General features: G+C 40.0%; 1 protein-coding gene across 1 annotated transcript in view; it reads right to left on the bottom strand.

Annotated features, from left to right (window-relative positions):
* The window catches only part of LOC119491262 (cGMP-dependent 3',5'-cyclic phosphodiesterase), a 192,303-nt gene extending 181,146 nt beyond the window's left edge, over positions 1-11,157 (bottom strand). The window contains exon 1 of the mRNA XM_037775080.1: positions 10,916-11,157. The gene's annotated coding sequence lies outside the window, so the exon portion shown is untranslated. The remainder of the gene's footprint in view (positions 1-10,915) is intronic.
* Positions 11,158-14,134: the final 2,977 nt, after the last annotated feature.

The raw sequence follows: 14,134 nt of genomic DNA, 5'->3' as shown, positions 1-14,134 counted from the left end.
GTCCCCGTCAGGCTCTTTGCTAGCTAACTTTTGAAAAAAGTTGAGATAGTCGGCACGTTATGTTTTTCCGAAGTACAATGTCTCTGCTATCCTTTTGTTTTTTTAGCCTTTCCCTTTGCTGCTCCACCGTTTTTATCCGTTTCTTCGCTAGCAGCTGGCATGACTTCTAAAGTGAATGTTGTCAAACTTTCAAACCCTTGCCACTGCGCTATACGTCAGACCGGCACATACGAGTACTTGGCAAGAAGTCCAGGCCGCGCTCCCCTTTGGGGGAAAGAAAACCGAAGATCCCATAGACTTCAATGCAATTTGACGTATGTTTGGAATGTCATTTTGACAAGTTTGCATGCATTCATCTCTTTTTATACAAGCGTTTGTTTTATACACGTCTAATAATTATTTTACGACCTCGCCTGAACCTGAGCGTGTTTGACCTTTTCATTGCCATTCTGTTGCTAGGGCAACAGCTTTGGTCCAAGTTTACTTCCCGACCGCTACTGCATTAACAACCATTGGAACAGAAAATACAAAGGGGCCCATTTACAATGTTTGGTTGTCAAGTTCAATGGTCCATCTACACAGGTGTTCTCAATTATTTTAGCCTGATTAGACCTCTACTTGTGTGTGAGAGCATGTGCAGACTGTGATTGATTGACAGCTCTGTCACTCTCCTGACACAGATATGTTGTTTATGTTCATTATCATCATCATTATTATTAGTTAGTGTGTTTGGGGACCTCAGGATATTTATACCACCCAGCAGAGCACTAATCAGCCAATCAGCCATAACTGCAAACACCTGTGTGAATGTGCAGGGCCTCTATATAATTTGGATTTATGGTGTTAATCCATGTAGTTCTGTAAAAACATTATTATACCTTTTTTGTGCTTTGAGTTTTGGTGGTGGGACGTTTGGATTATAAATTGCCCCTTCATATTTTCCTTTTACCTTTTGACAGAGAGTAATAAGTCTCTCTGTGGCTGTGTCCTCTATACTGCTACTGTTTTGCTATTTCACTCGTCAAGATTGATTTAAAATGGACTAGAAAAACAATCTTTAACTTCAATCAAGTTGTGCAAACCTGACGACTGATTGGCCTGCCCCTGATTAGAAAAAATAGACAAATTTCAAGTCAAACATTACTTTGCGTCATTGCTAGAAAAACACAGGTGTAACTACGAAAATTAATAATGTGTCCATCCCATTAAGTGTCTCAGTGAGATATATCAGGGAGCCAATGTGCACAACACCAAGACCCTTGAACTGGCAAATTAAATGCATACATTATTAATGTTCAATTACACCTGTGCTGACATGTCAAAATGCCTGCCGTGTAAAGTCCTATCTACACGGACAATCCACACTGCACAGCAGCTTACAGTGAAGTACAGCAGATCACTTAACAACAATATCTCTGACAGGCTATTACAGAAAAGTCAGAGGTCTCCTGGACTCAGGGGTACAGCTAGCAAATAATATATATCATGCTAGATGGACGGATGGCTATGGACCTTACTGGTGGTTGGTCACTGTGGTGGATTACTTATATCTTAAGTTTCAAGAGCGCGCTGTTATAGTGTGCTGATATGAAGGGAAGATTTACGAATGGATGTCAGTCAGTGGGTTAATTGTAAGAGGTAAAACTATGCAATAGTTAACAAAAAGTAAAAATGAAAGGTACAGTGTGTAGGATTTGATGACATCTAGTGGTGTAGTTGCAGATTACAACCAACTGAGTACCCCGCCGCTCACTCCTCCCTTTCCCAGACTGTGTCGGTAACGTAGTTAACCTAATTCAGAGGCCATCCTTACCATAATTACACTTCTTTAGAAGCAACGGAAGTCAGACGGTGGCTGGTGGTACCACGGTTTTGCACTCTGCAGCTCCCGCTACTGCAGTTTCACAAGCGTGTCGGAGAACTACAGTGGCCTTCAGGTAACGTAAAACGTGAAACGCTCTCTAGAGCCAGTGTTTGTCCGTTCTGGGCTACTGTAGAAACATGGCGGAGCAACATGGCGAGCTCTGTGAAGAGAACCTGCTCCCTATGTAGATATGAAGGGCTCATTCTAAGATAACGAAAACACGATTCTTAGTTTCTGGTGATTATACACTAATGAAAACATAGTTATGAATATTATATTCCATTTCTGCTACAAGATCCCCAGACATGTTACACACTGTTGCTTTGAAGTCAAAAATGTAATTCAACAATGTTTTTCCTATTTTTTACAATCCCATTAGTCATCTTGTGACCCCTCAAATTCATCTTGTGACCCATTTTAGGGGTCCTGACCCCCATGTTGGAAACCACCACTCAGTATGATGATCTCCAGATCACTGTCTAAACAAATTAAACCTGATTTAAACCAGACTATCTCACTGTATTACAGAAAGACTAGAAGGAGTCCAAAATCAGATCTGTTATGCCTTTGTAAATTTATCCCGGCATCTCTGTTCATCCCCATAGCTCTTATCTAGATCTGTATCTAGATACAGCTGTTGATCTAGATTGTGTTCAAACATCACAGTCAAACTTCATGTAAAAAAAGCATTATAAAAAGAGGTCAATTTAAGACCCAAGATGATGTCTTCTTCTTTCTGTTGTCAGGTAGGGAGCCACAAACCGGAGGCATGTGGCACTTCATTTTATGAGGCACTAATTTAGAAAATAGAGAGGGGACATGCAATGTGTCTGAGAAGGTGCCCTGAGCATCTTAGGGCACCCAGCAGGAGGAGCTGTCAATTACAAGAGAGGACAAACCAGAGAGAGAGAGTGTGACAGGGAGAGGTGGGAGAGGAAGAAAAAGTGAGGGTGAAGGAGAAGAGTCAGGAGAGCTGCAGCAGCATGAGGAAGTCTGTGAACCTTATTATTGCCATGTCAAGTTTAAGCGTGTGTGTATGGGTGTGCATGGATGTGTGCCCACATGTCACATCTGGTGTGTTGGCATACAGATCTATGGTGCTCAGCTGTGCCTCAACATGTATTTGTGTGTGTGTTTGTCCAGCAGAACTTGTGTGCCTGAGGCCCCCAGATTCAGATCAGTCAGTGTAGGCACTAACAGATCCTCCGCTGGGACTCGGGTCAAAGACATGTCTGCAATGGACTCTCAACACCAGCTGGAGAAAGTATTTTTACCAGTGATTTTTCAAAACATTTGTACTCTTCTAGCATCAATAAATTAACGGCAGCAGCTGTTTGAATTTTTAGGATTGATTGAACTGAAAGGGATATGACCCCAACTTTATTGTAAGGAGCCTATTTTTTTGTTAAACTTTCTGTAGCAAAAATCTAATATTTTCATCAAAAAGTCTAATCCTAGATCTTACATATTAGACAGACATAATAACAGATTGAGGTTTTCCTATGCATGTATGAACAAGACTAATAGTTTAAAGTAGGGCTGCAATTAATGATTATTTTCATTGTTGATTAATCTGTCAATTAGTCCTCAAATGTCTTGTTTCTTCCACAACTCAAAGATATTCAGTTTATTGTTATAGAGGAGAAAAGAAACCAGAAAACATTCAGATTTATGAAGCTGGAATCAGAGAACTTAGCATTATGCAATTATAATTGCATTATAATGCAAGTTATATTAGAAATAACTTGCATTATTTCTAATATCCAGCAGGGGGCGACTCCTCTGGTTGCAAAAAGAAGTCTGATTGTATAGAAGTCTATAGGAAAATGAGCCTACTTCTCACTAGATTTATTACCTCAGTAATAAGTATATGGTCTCAATCGCTAGTTTCAAGTCTTCTTCAATACATCATGATGTTCATTTAGTAAATTATGGTCCCATTTAGAGTCAAATAGACCATAAAGCAGGGTATGCTTTAGGGCGTGGTTACTTTGTGATTAACAGGTCGCTATCACGACGTTGTCTGATCTGGATGTTGTCCATGTTTTCGTCTTAGAACTTTAACCCTTTCACAGCGTGTTTTTAGTTCATGAAATTTTAACCGTTTCGTCTCTTATTCAGCGTTCGGTTGTTCTTAGATCCGCCCTCTCATGTCACTTCTGGTTGCAAAAATGCCAAACTCGAGGCTTCAAAACAGCAGTCCACAAACCAATTGGTGACGTCACGGTGACTACGTCCACTTCTTATATGGCTAGCACTAAACACAAAGCACAGCTGAGGCTGATGGGGATGTCATTAGGTTTGCAGGTTCATACTGTAAAGTATTTTGACCTGATGATGGCACTAGAGGAAAGGTTGAGTGGATCACCAAGTTTATTAGGATTCATCCATTGACCATGAATGTCTGTGGAACAATTTATGGCAATCCATCCAATAGCTGTTGAGATATTTCAGTCTGGACCAACCAACAAACCAACGTTGCCATCCATAGAGCCACGCCGAGCCACGCTTAATTAAAAATATTGTTGTTTATATTGTCATTTCTTCAAAGGGACCTTTAATTTGCTGTTTAATCTCTTCATTCATTTTGCTATTTTTCAGTTTAAACTCTAGCTTAACATGTATCTGAAGCTGGAAATTTTACCTCTACAACAGTAATCAGTCTAGTGAAACATTTCTTCTTAACAAACATTATTGCTGCAATAATCTCACAATAATCCTAAAGAACTTGTGAGATCTAAATTTGGTAGATCTTTCAGACAATGCCCTGTGGACAGTGGGACATCACACTCATACTGTTAGTACTAAAAATAAAAACCATTAAAGGCTTTCCAGTACAGAGAGGGACAGTAAGAGGCAGCAGCTGTAATGTGACAGCCGTGTCTGACCAGTGCTCTGTAATAAAGTGCAATGAAGCTGATTTTTATGAGAGGCGAAGTTCCTGTTGTTCCAGTCGCTACTCAAACACACTGCTGCTGTAAATACAATGAGACCGATGAGCGACGCAGCCTGACACAGCTATGCTCATAATATGTGATTGAAACTGAAGCGACTCATTAATGTGAACCCTGAGCAGTTATTCCCTCATTAAAAACTGATTTGCTTGTTACATAAGTGTAAAATTAGAAATATTTCAACCCCCTGAGCCCGATCAAATCAAATATGTTGAAAGTGCAAAGCAGTGAAATATATTATGTTTTAATCTGGCAATAAAAAGCCAGACAGATATGTTTCAGTTTATGGTTCAGTAGGATCAATATGACTACCAGACTCGTCTCGGGTGTCCCCTGACAAGGTCTAATCAAGGTCTGTGGATCAGATAAGAAGAGAAGAGCAAGACAACACAACTCCCCTGACACCAATATAAAAGTTTAGTGACCGTGAAACTAAAATGCTCTTGTTGTGACTTAACAACACTGTGCAGCGAAAAGAAACCGTGTCACACTTCAGTTGATTGAGTTCCCCAGAGTGTTGCTCCCGTATCAGCTCCTTGAGTTGATTACATCAGAACCTGATTAGACCTTCTGCCCTCAACCTGGAGTGTTTACTGACATTTACAGGCGGCCAGATCTACCAATCGTTAGTACTTCCTGGAATTTTAAAGTGCCGACTGAACAGAAGCTTAATTATTTATGATCCTTTCTGTGCCCGTGGCCTGGTTGGTAAATAGCTCTCTGGTGAGCCACAATATCAGTGATAATGCCATCTTCCAACAGGCGGGGATACATAGAAAGTGTTGCGACATCGCTGTGAGCTATGGTGCCTGAAGCAGACATATGGAGTGACAATATGGTTGTATTTTGGGGTGTAAGGATAAAAAGGGTAGGGGTAATTAAAGAGTCTTGAAAGCTGTTGGTGAAATGCAGCCGGTGTATCTCCTGTCATACCTGTCCGTCACATGGAAGAGATTTAACTGCTGTCTCAGTTGGAGCGGGATCAAATCACTCACTGTGGGCCGGACTGGGCGAGGCTGGCTAAGCCGTGGATGTTTGTTTTTTTATTCTGTGTGTTTATTGCTTGGATCACTCTGCCTTGCTTGACTCTGTCCACTTCCTTTTCTCAACAATTACAAACAGACATCTCCCTCCCGATCTCCTAGCCAGTGGATGATTTTGGCATGAAAACAATCCTATCATGCAAGCCGCGTTGCCTTGTCCAAACAGCACAGTCCCACTCCTTCCCTTTCACTTCAGCTCTCACTTGTTCTGCTCAAATGGTGTAAAATCTAATAACAAACAGCAGCATTTTCGGTTTAGTGGTGTCCTGAATGAACTGATTTCGGCTGGGCAGCTTAAACAACACAACGTTGACATATTATCAGGTTATAAATTGATACGGTGAACATGTTAGCAAACAGTAACACATCCAGCAGATAAGGAGCTACATTAACATATATTTTGGATTTTTTTTTTTGGCCACCCAATGAATTGAAGTCTATCATTACACGGCTTTGTTGAATACTCGATTCTGATTGGTCAATCACGGCGTTCTATGGTCTGTTATTTCTTTATAGTAGACCGTTGCTATGTATAACAGATCAATGGGCGATGCATCAGGGTGCCGCATCGCCCTGTTGGGATTTATTTCACAACAATGACTGGCTCGCTGTACTTTATCTCTACATATTAACTCTCCTTTTAGCTCTGTATTTGGTCTCCACCAACTCCTGATGGAAATATCTGGCTCTTTAGCTGCTAATTACTCAACTATGTTCTCTAGCTCTGTGTTTTCCCAAACTTTTTTCTGGGGGCCTACTTTTTAAAAATGATAAATTATTGCGACCCAATTCATACAGGCCTTATATCTATGAATCGCGAAAAGAGCAAATTCGTGCATAAAAGAGCGGACCATTTTTACTGCCATTTCTGCATCACCTTACATCATCTTGAATAGGTAATCAGTCCTTTTGGAGAGATATACGTTTGAGAAATCACAACTTTGTTATATGCATGTTATTTAAACCATATACATGTTAAATACTTTATAAATGAGACCAAATAAATGCATTTAAGCGGAGTTAACAGGCTCTCGTTTTTCTCCTCTCATCAGTAAAACAAATGGGGTGTACACTAGCCTTTCATATTAGATTCAATGTTATAAGTAGGCTACAATTATCAGAACAATACAAACATTCAGGCTCCCTCATGTGGCTCAAAGGTGAACTGCAGATATAAATGTTTAATTAAAGACTATGGAAGAAATACTGCAAATTTATTTGGCATCCCTATTAAAATCTATTTTATTTCTTTGGTCCCGACCCAGTCTTTGGGAATGACTGCTCTAGCTAGTCGCTGACTTTCTGTATGCATTGGGTTTATCATAGCTTTTTCACTGACTACAGCTGCCTGCTGCATCTGGAAACAACGCTGATGAGGGCTGAACCAAAACAGTAAAGTTGCAGGCAGTTAAACCAAAATAATAAGATGAAAGACACTAAAATGCTCAGTAGAGCTGAAGGGAGTCTGATGATAATTTTCTGTGGGTTCATGTGATCCATTGTTGACGTAAAAATCTTGATTATAACTGCTTTTTGCCTTGTCAACTCTCATATGAGTCCATTTAGGAACAACCCATAGTCTGTATATAAGAAGTGGACGAAGCCACCGTGATGTCACCAATTGGTTTGTGGACCACCGTTTTGAAGCCTAAAGTTCGGCATTTTGGCCGTCACCATCTTGGTTTTTGGCCGTCGTCATCTTGTTTTTGCAACCAGATGTGACACAGGGTGGATCTAAGTACAACGGAACAATGAATAAGATATTTTTAGGCGACCAAAATAGCTTTCATGAACGGTAAACACACTGTGAAAGGGTTAAAGTTGTAAGACGAAAACAGGGAGGACTGCCAGACCGGACAACGCTGTGGTAGCGACCTGTCAATCACAATAGCCACGCCCTAAAGCATACCCTGCTTTATGGTCTATTTGACTCTAAATGGGACTATAATTTACTAAATGAACATCATGCTGTATTGAAGAAGACTTGAAACTAGTGATTGAGACCATAAACTAATTTTCACAATGTTTACTGAGGTAATAAATCAGGTGAGAAGTAGACTCATTTTCTCATAGACTTCTATACAATCTGACTTCTTTTTGCAATCAGAGGAGTCGCCCCCTGCTGGCTATCAGAAAGAATGCAAGTTTAAGGTACCTCAGCATTGGCTGCACTTCTCAGTCCCGGAGTTGTCAACTGAAACAGTCATATGGATCGTTTCAGAAGGCACTGACAAACCACCTGACTTAACCTTTATGTGTGAGGAATTGTTGGAAATAAATCAACTGCTAGCAAAGAAAATTAGCTCCAGTTGAGCTGACATGCTTTCCAGACATTTCTCACTCCTCCTATCTATCCTTCCTCATCTTAATCCCTTCCTTCCTTTCTCTGTCTGTGCTCCCCTCCCTCCATCCCTGCTGTGCTGGCTTTAATACCTTCCTGTAGCCCAAAATCCCTCTCCTTCCTCCTTCACTTCCTTCCCCTGTCCTCTTCCTTCCTCCATTCTTCCATCCTGCCATTCCCACCACTCATAAGCCTCACAGCATTAACCGGAGACCCTATGGGCACTGCCATCTTCACTTGATCTTTTGCGGTTTTACCGCAGTGTGTTGTAGTCCAGTGTTATCTTCAGCCCAGGGCTGAGCTTTCCCAAAACTAATTAAACCCATTTTCAAAGTGTTCATCCTTCACATTTGGATTGCCTTGCTCCAGTTCAAGGCCGGTTAGCTCGGGGGCTAAAAACACAGTTGGTCCGCTTGAACATGCCTTTGTAAAGTAGTCCAGATAGCTGGCCTACACTGGTTCTACATTGCATTATGGTTCAAGTTAATTTCATCAGCCTCCATGATGAACAGAGGTGTAACATCCTGTTTTTTTAAGAATGGGTTGTCTTTTGAAATACACGTTTGCAGTCAGCCACATAATATATGCACATGTTGTTTACTGTATGTAGTGCATGTGCAAATTCCACTATGATCTTTAGCTGGGCTGACATTACTCTGCCCCCTCTAACTACACTGGAGAACATCGAGTTAATTACATTATATCAGCAGACACAGAAAAAGAAAACACACTGAGGAAAGTAAGTGATGCTCGGCGCAACATTATACAACTCCTTTCTGTGAGCTGCTTTCTGTGCGCATATTTAATAATTTCACTTTTGATGCATAACTTATCAGGGCACCAGAAAGGGCTTAAAAAGCACAATTGCAAATTAAGCCTCAGACTAAACTAAACTGTGCTAAATTAAAGCTCAAAGCGGGTCACAGGGACGACAGAGTGTCTGCTTTATGTAGAAATGAGTTGCATGTTTTAAGTTTTCAACTCTCACTGAATCTAAAGTGTTCTATGCTACAGTTTTTCTACCTCTACATGATTATAGTCATTGTCATATATGTTTGGATGAGAGGATTAGAGTCACATACAGTAAGGTCACTGAAGCTCCTATCTGGTCAGGATCATCAGTCACTGGATTAAAAAGTCCCTAAAATGTAAACTGTTGGCAGACTGGTTTGTGTTGGAGCGGGAGTCCTTAAGGCAACATAAAACGATGCAATGTCACACAGTACTTCATTTGAAATGGAAACTTTTCTGAGGCTACAGTAAGTTGCGGAAAAATCTGCAACATAATTCAACAAAAACCTACAGTGTTTGAGTTTTATGTCAGCACAAAGCCAGCTGACCTCAGTCCGTCATGTGCTGAGCCCGACGCTGCCGCATCATTTTCGCAGCAGCACATCTCCTTCTCTTCGCTTGTGTCACATGAATAGCTTCGACATTTTTTGGACCACATATTGTGCTGAGCTTTAACATATTATCTGTGAAATCGTTTGAACCCTGCAGGGGTTAGCCCAGCTTTCACCAAGAACACACAGTCTAGCTTTTGAGTTTATTTAATTGAGCCTCTCTCGGAGTCCTCGACGGACTGAGCCCCTGAGAGTCATTCAAGAGCCCGGGATGGTTTTACAAATGCCTGGAAGACAGGCAAAAAATGGGACATGATAAATCACTCTATTCTCCTGGCCTACAAAAAAAGAGACAATGCTTTTCTCATGACTTTGCCAGTGGTGTGCGTTTGTGTGTAAGAGGGAGAGAGTATGAACTGAATCAGCTGGGAGTTCTGGTCACTCTGGCCTGTCATAATATCCTCTCTCTGACTGCTGCATGCCCTCAGATTGTCAGTCCCTCTGAGTTTGTTGTGTGTGTGTGTGTGTTAATATCTGACTGTGTGTGTGTGTCACGGGGTGCCAGATGGCTGCTGGCTGACTTAGCAGCATGAATTAAAGAAAATCATATGAGACAGTTGTGCTTATCTATCCATTAATAGACTTCAGAAAGAGTGTGTGCACTCACACACGTACATGTTGGCTGCATGTACAGCCAACATGTACATGAGTACATGAGTACTCTTTTCCATTTAAGGTTTTTGATGGTTCTTCGACAACGTTGGTTCAACGCTCATTCATTCGTTTGTTGTTAAGGCCCAGGCACACCAACCCGATATCAAAGAACTAGCGGCGATGAAGACCGACTGTTGCATCGCCTCACCTCGCCTGTGTTTTGGATGACAAGTTACACTTGAACACACAGCCAAGACGACAGCCAACGGCCAGTTAGCACGTACGTTCTGCGCCTGCGTGAGAGAGAATAACTCTCCACACCAGATGTGATGAGCTATCATATCTGACACCTTCAGATTTCAAATAAATGCATTTTTTAATTGATCTTTTTTAAGGTGATCCTAAATTCTACATGTATATAAACCATTATATATCTTGGTTGCACTTTTTTTTTAATTTACAAAAATCCTTGGTCATGGTCAATGGTATAGTGGAGGGTATACGCAAGTATACGCAGGTATACCCACCTCTTTTTCTAGCAGTTCAGTTTACAGTATACCCACCTGTCAGCCACAAGCCATTGGAAGTATACCCACTTCCTCCTCAGTAACCTACTACCCATCTACCTAGTAGTACACCCACCTCCTCAACGACCACTACACCACTGGTCATGGTGGAAAAAGAAACACAAAATGTTTGGTTAATTTATCACTTACGTTGACTGGAATGTAACTGTCATCTTCCATGGCCTCTGTGATCTCCTGCTGCTGCTGCTGCTGCTGCTGCATGCCTCTGGTTCCTGCCTCTGGTTCCTGCCTCTGGTTCCTGCCTCAGCTGCAGCCTCTCTGGTCTAAATCCATGCCAACCTGAGCTTGGAGGCTCTCCGTCTTCAGTTTAGCTCTCTGGCTGCCACCATGACAGACAAGCACCGACCACCTTCTGGCCTCAGAGTGATGCAGCTGCTTCCATGATGCAGGTTTACAACAGGCTCCATGTCATTAAGTTCGCAGGGAGATGAAAGCTGAAGTCACTCTGGATAGAGTCCTCTAGGTGTAAACTAGCAGCTAAACCCTCAATATGTTTATTGGGCCTGAACCATCTGATCCAACTCAGTCCAGCTCACTATTTCACCTGCATGTCCACAACAGTCTGTGTGACTCTTCCTGGTGAAATAAACTCCGTCATTGAGTTTATTTGTCTCTTTCTGCTTTGGTACAATGAACAAATGGTTTCCAGCATGTTCCACTCAATCAATCAGGTTAAAACAAACAAGTGATTTCCCCAGACAGAAGCAGTTGATCTCAGGGTTGCAGATTAAGACCACTTTGCACATCACAGATTAACACTATAAACAATGTAAAACACACTTTTGGCACCTTGACAACGTCTCATTGAGGCGTTGTAACGGCTAACCTCACACAGAGATATCAAGATTTAAGTTATTTATTGTCATATAAAATAAGATAAAATAATCCTTTATTGGTCCCACAACAGGGAAATGTGCAATGTTACAGCAGCAAAGGGAGGCAGTGCAAACAGTAAAAACAAAACAAAAACAAGATATAATAAATTTGAAGCAAACAATAAAGACATAATAAATAAGTAAACAATAAAAATAGAATAAATAAGTAAACAAAAAATATATAATAAATAAGTAAACAATAAAACTATAAAAAAGTAAACAATAAAAATATAAGAAATAATTAAACAATAAAGATATGATAAATAAGTGAAAAATAAAATATAATAAATAAGTAAACAATAAAGATATAACAAATAAGTAAACATAAGAAACAAAATATAAAATATAATAGTAGACAGACTGAATGGTTGAGTTCACATCATTGTATTATTACACAGTGGTATACATTGATATGACATGAATGAATTAATGGATGAATGGATGAATAAATTAATGAATGGATGAATGCATGATTGAATGAATGAATGAATGGTCAGTGGTGGGGTTGGTATGTGCAGACTATGCACAACAATTACAGAGAAGCAGTCATCGGCAATGAACATCTTAGATCTCAGGCTTCCTTCAACAATGCTCATTATTACCTACTGTATGCATAAAAAGAAAATCATGCAAGTAAAAAAAGGGAATCAGCTCAGGCCTCCTCAAATAAAAAAAACTTGTGCACATAGGCCTAACTAATATCTGTTCCCAAGGCCTAAATCTACCTCTACATCTTGCTTTGGTACATACATACTAGAAGACTACAGCAATTTAGTCTCTTCTGTGTTTTACACTTCTCCTTAGTCCCATGTATCATCTAATAAAAGTAGGAATAATCCCTTAAGCGCAACGCAACATGCATAAAACACGCAACACAGACACTCAGGCATCAGAGTCTCACACAGATGGTGGCATTTGTTGGAAAAAAAGCGGATATGTGTCTGGGGCTTAGTTGCAGCCTGTAGCACTGTAGCCTCCCGTACGTGCACACACACACACAGACAGTTGGAAAAGAGAGAGAGAGATGAGGGTGGTGATTTTGAGAGGAGGAGAGAAAAGAGGATTATGCTCCAAAGTCAAAAGTTGTGCACACATTAAGGAAGTTAGGAGAATCGTAATGGGAGTAGACTGTTGAATCACTGTAGCTTGTCTCTGTGTGCGTCTTAGGATACAATCTGTGTTATTTTCAGCCCCTGTAAATTGTATTTTTGATACCCCTCACCCCTCCTCTTTACAGTGTGCAGAGTTCAGCCCTTTTCCCAAACAGCTTACATAACTCAGAGAGTATAGCCCAGGACTACACACACACACACATACACACACACACACACACACGCACACGCACAGAAGAAGGCCCTGTGGCGACATCATCTGCACAGTCTCTCTCTATTTTCTCTCTCGTTCCCTGAACAGAGCCCATGCTGCTTTGTGCTCAGAGGGGTGATCCTAAACTGCAGACATATGATGCATGAAGGCCTCCCTGGTCTCTGCATTGTCTGTCTTTTTTTAAGCACTGTGGCTCAACCACTGCTGTTCTCACTGTTCATAATATACTGGACATACAGTTTATGAAAGGTGTATAGGGCTATGGAGTGGCTCACAATCGTTAAGAGTCACTTTTAAACCAGAAAATGCAGAAATGTGTAAAGGATTTGTCAATTCTGAATGTAGTTGTATTCAGTTATCATCTCATTTGTGACCTACAGAGCCACCACAAACACCAATCTGCTTTCCTGAAAAAATAAATGGAGGCTGTACATGTTTATTATAAGATATACTTATCATTTATCATCATCATCATCTCTTGAGTTATCTCTTGACTTTTGTAGTACAAGTGTTTTACTGATATTAACCCCTCCCCTACCAAGAAGCACATGAGACAGTTTTATAACTATTTTTACAAAGTAAAAACATTCAGCTTTAGATGTGAAATGTCTGAAACATGAGACCACATGTGGGTCTTTGCAAAATGCCTTTCAGCACGTTACATTTACATTAATTTTGTGTCCCTCACACAAAACCATATAGGTCACTGTCCAGTGAAAACAATGAATCTCCAATTTTGGTGACTTTTAATTTAACTAATTAACTAAACTTTTTTTTCGGACAAACTGAAGGATTATATCTTTATGAGTTGAGGAAATTATCCTACTTCTTTTACTATATACTATTTATTATTATTATTATTATTATTATTATTATTATTATTATTGTTATTATTATTATTATTATTAACATTATTATTATTATTATTATTATTTTCTTTTTTATTGTTTTGAACTATATATTTTTTTGTTGTTGTTGATGTTAATAATTTCCAATGCATATCTTTAAAACCAATCAACTTTGATCACAAAAAAAATAAATATTCAACTTCTTAAGATAAATAAAATATTTAAAACTAATAAACTTGGGTCACAAAAAAGAAAAAAAAATCAACTTCTTAAATTATATAAAGGATTAAAAACCCCAT

The sequence above is a fragment of the Sebastes umbrosus genome, chromosome 7, assembly GCF_015220745.1.
Source record: "Sebastes umbrosus isolate fSebUmb1 chromosome 7, fSebUmb1.pri, whole genome shotgun sequence".
Classification (NCBI taxonomy): domain Eukaryota; kingdom Metazoa; phylum Chordata; class Actinopteri; order Perciformes; family Sebastidae; genus Sebastes; species Sebastes umbrosus.
The sequence above is the reverse complement of the archived record's forward strand: the minus strand, read 5'-3'. Positions and strand labels throughout refer to the sequence as shown.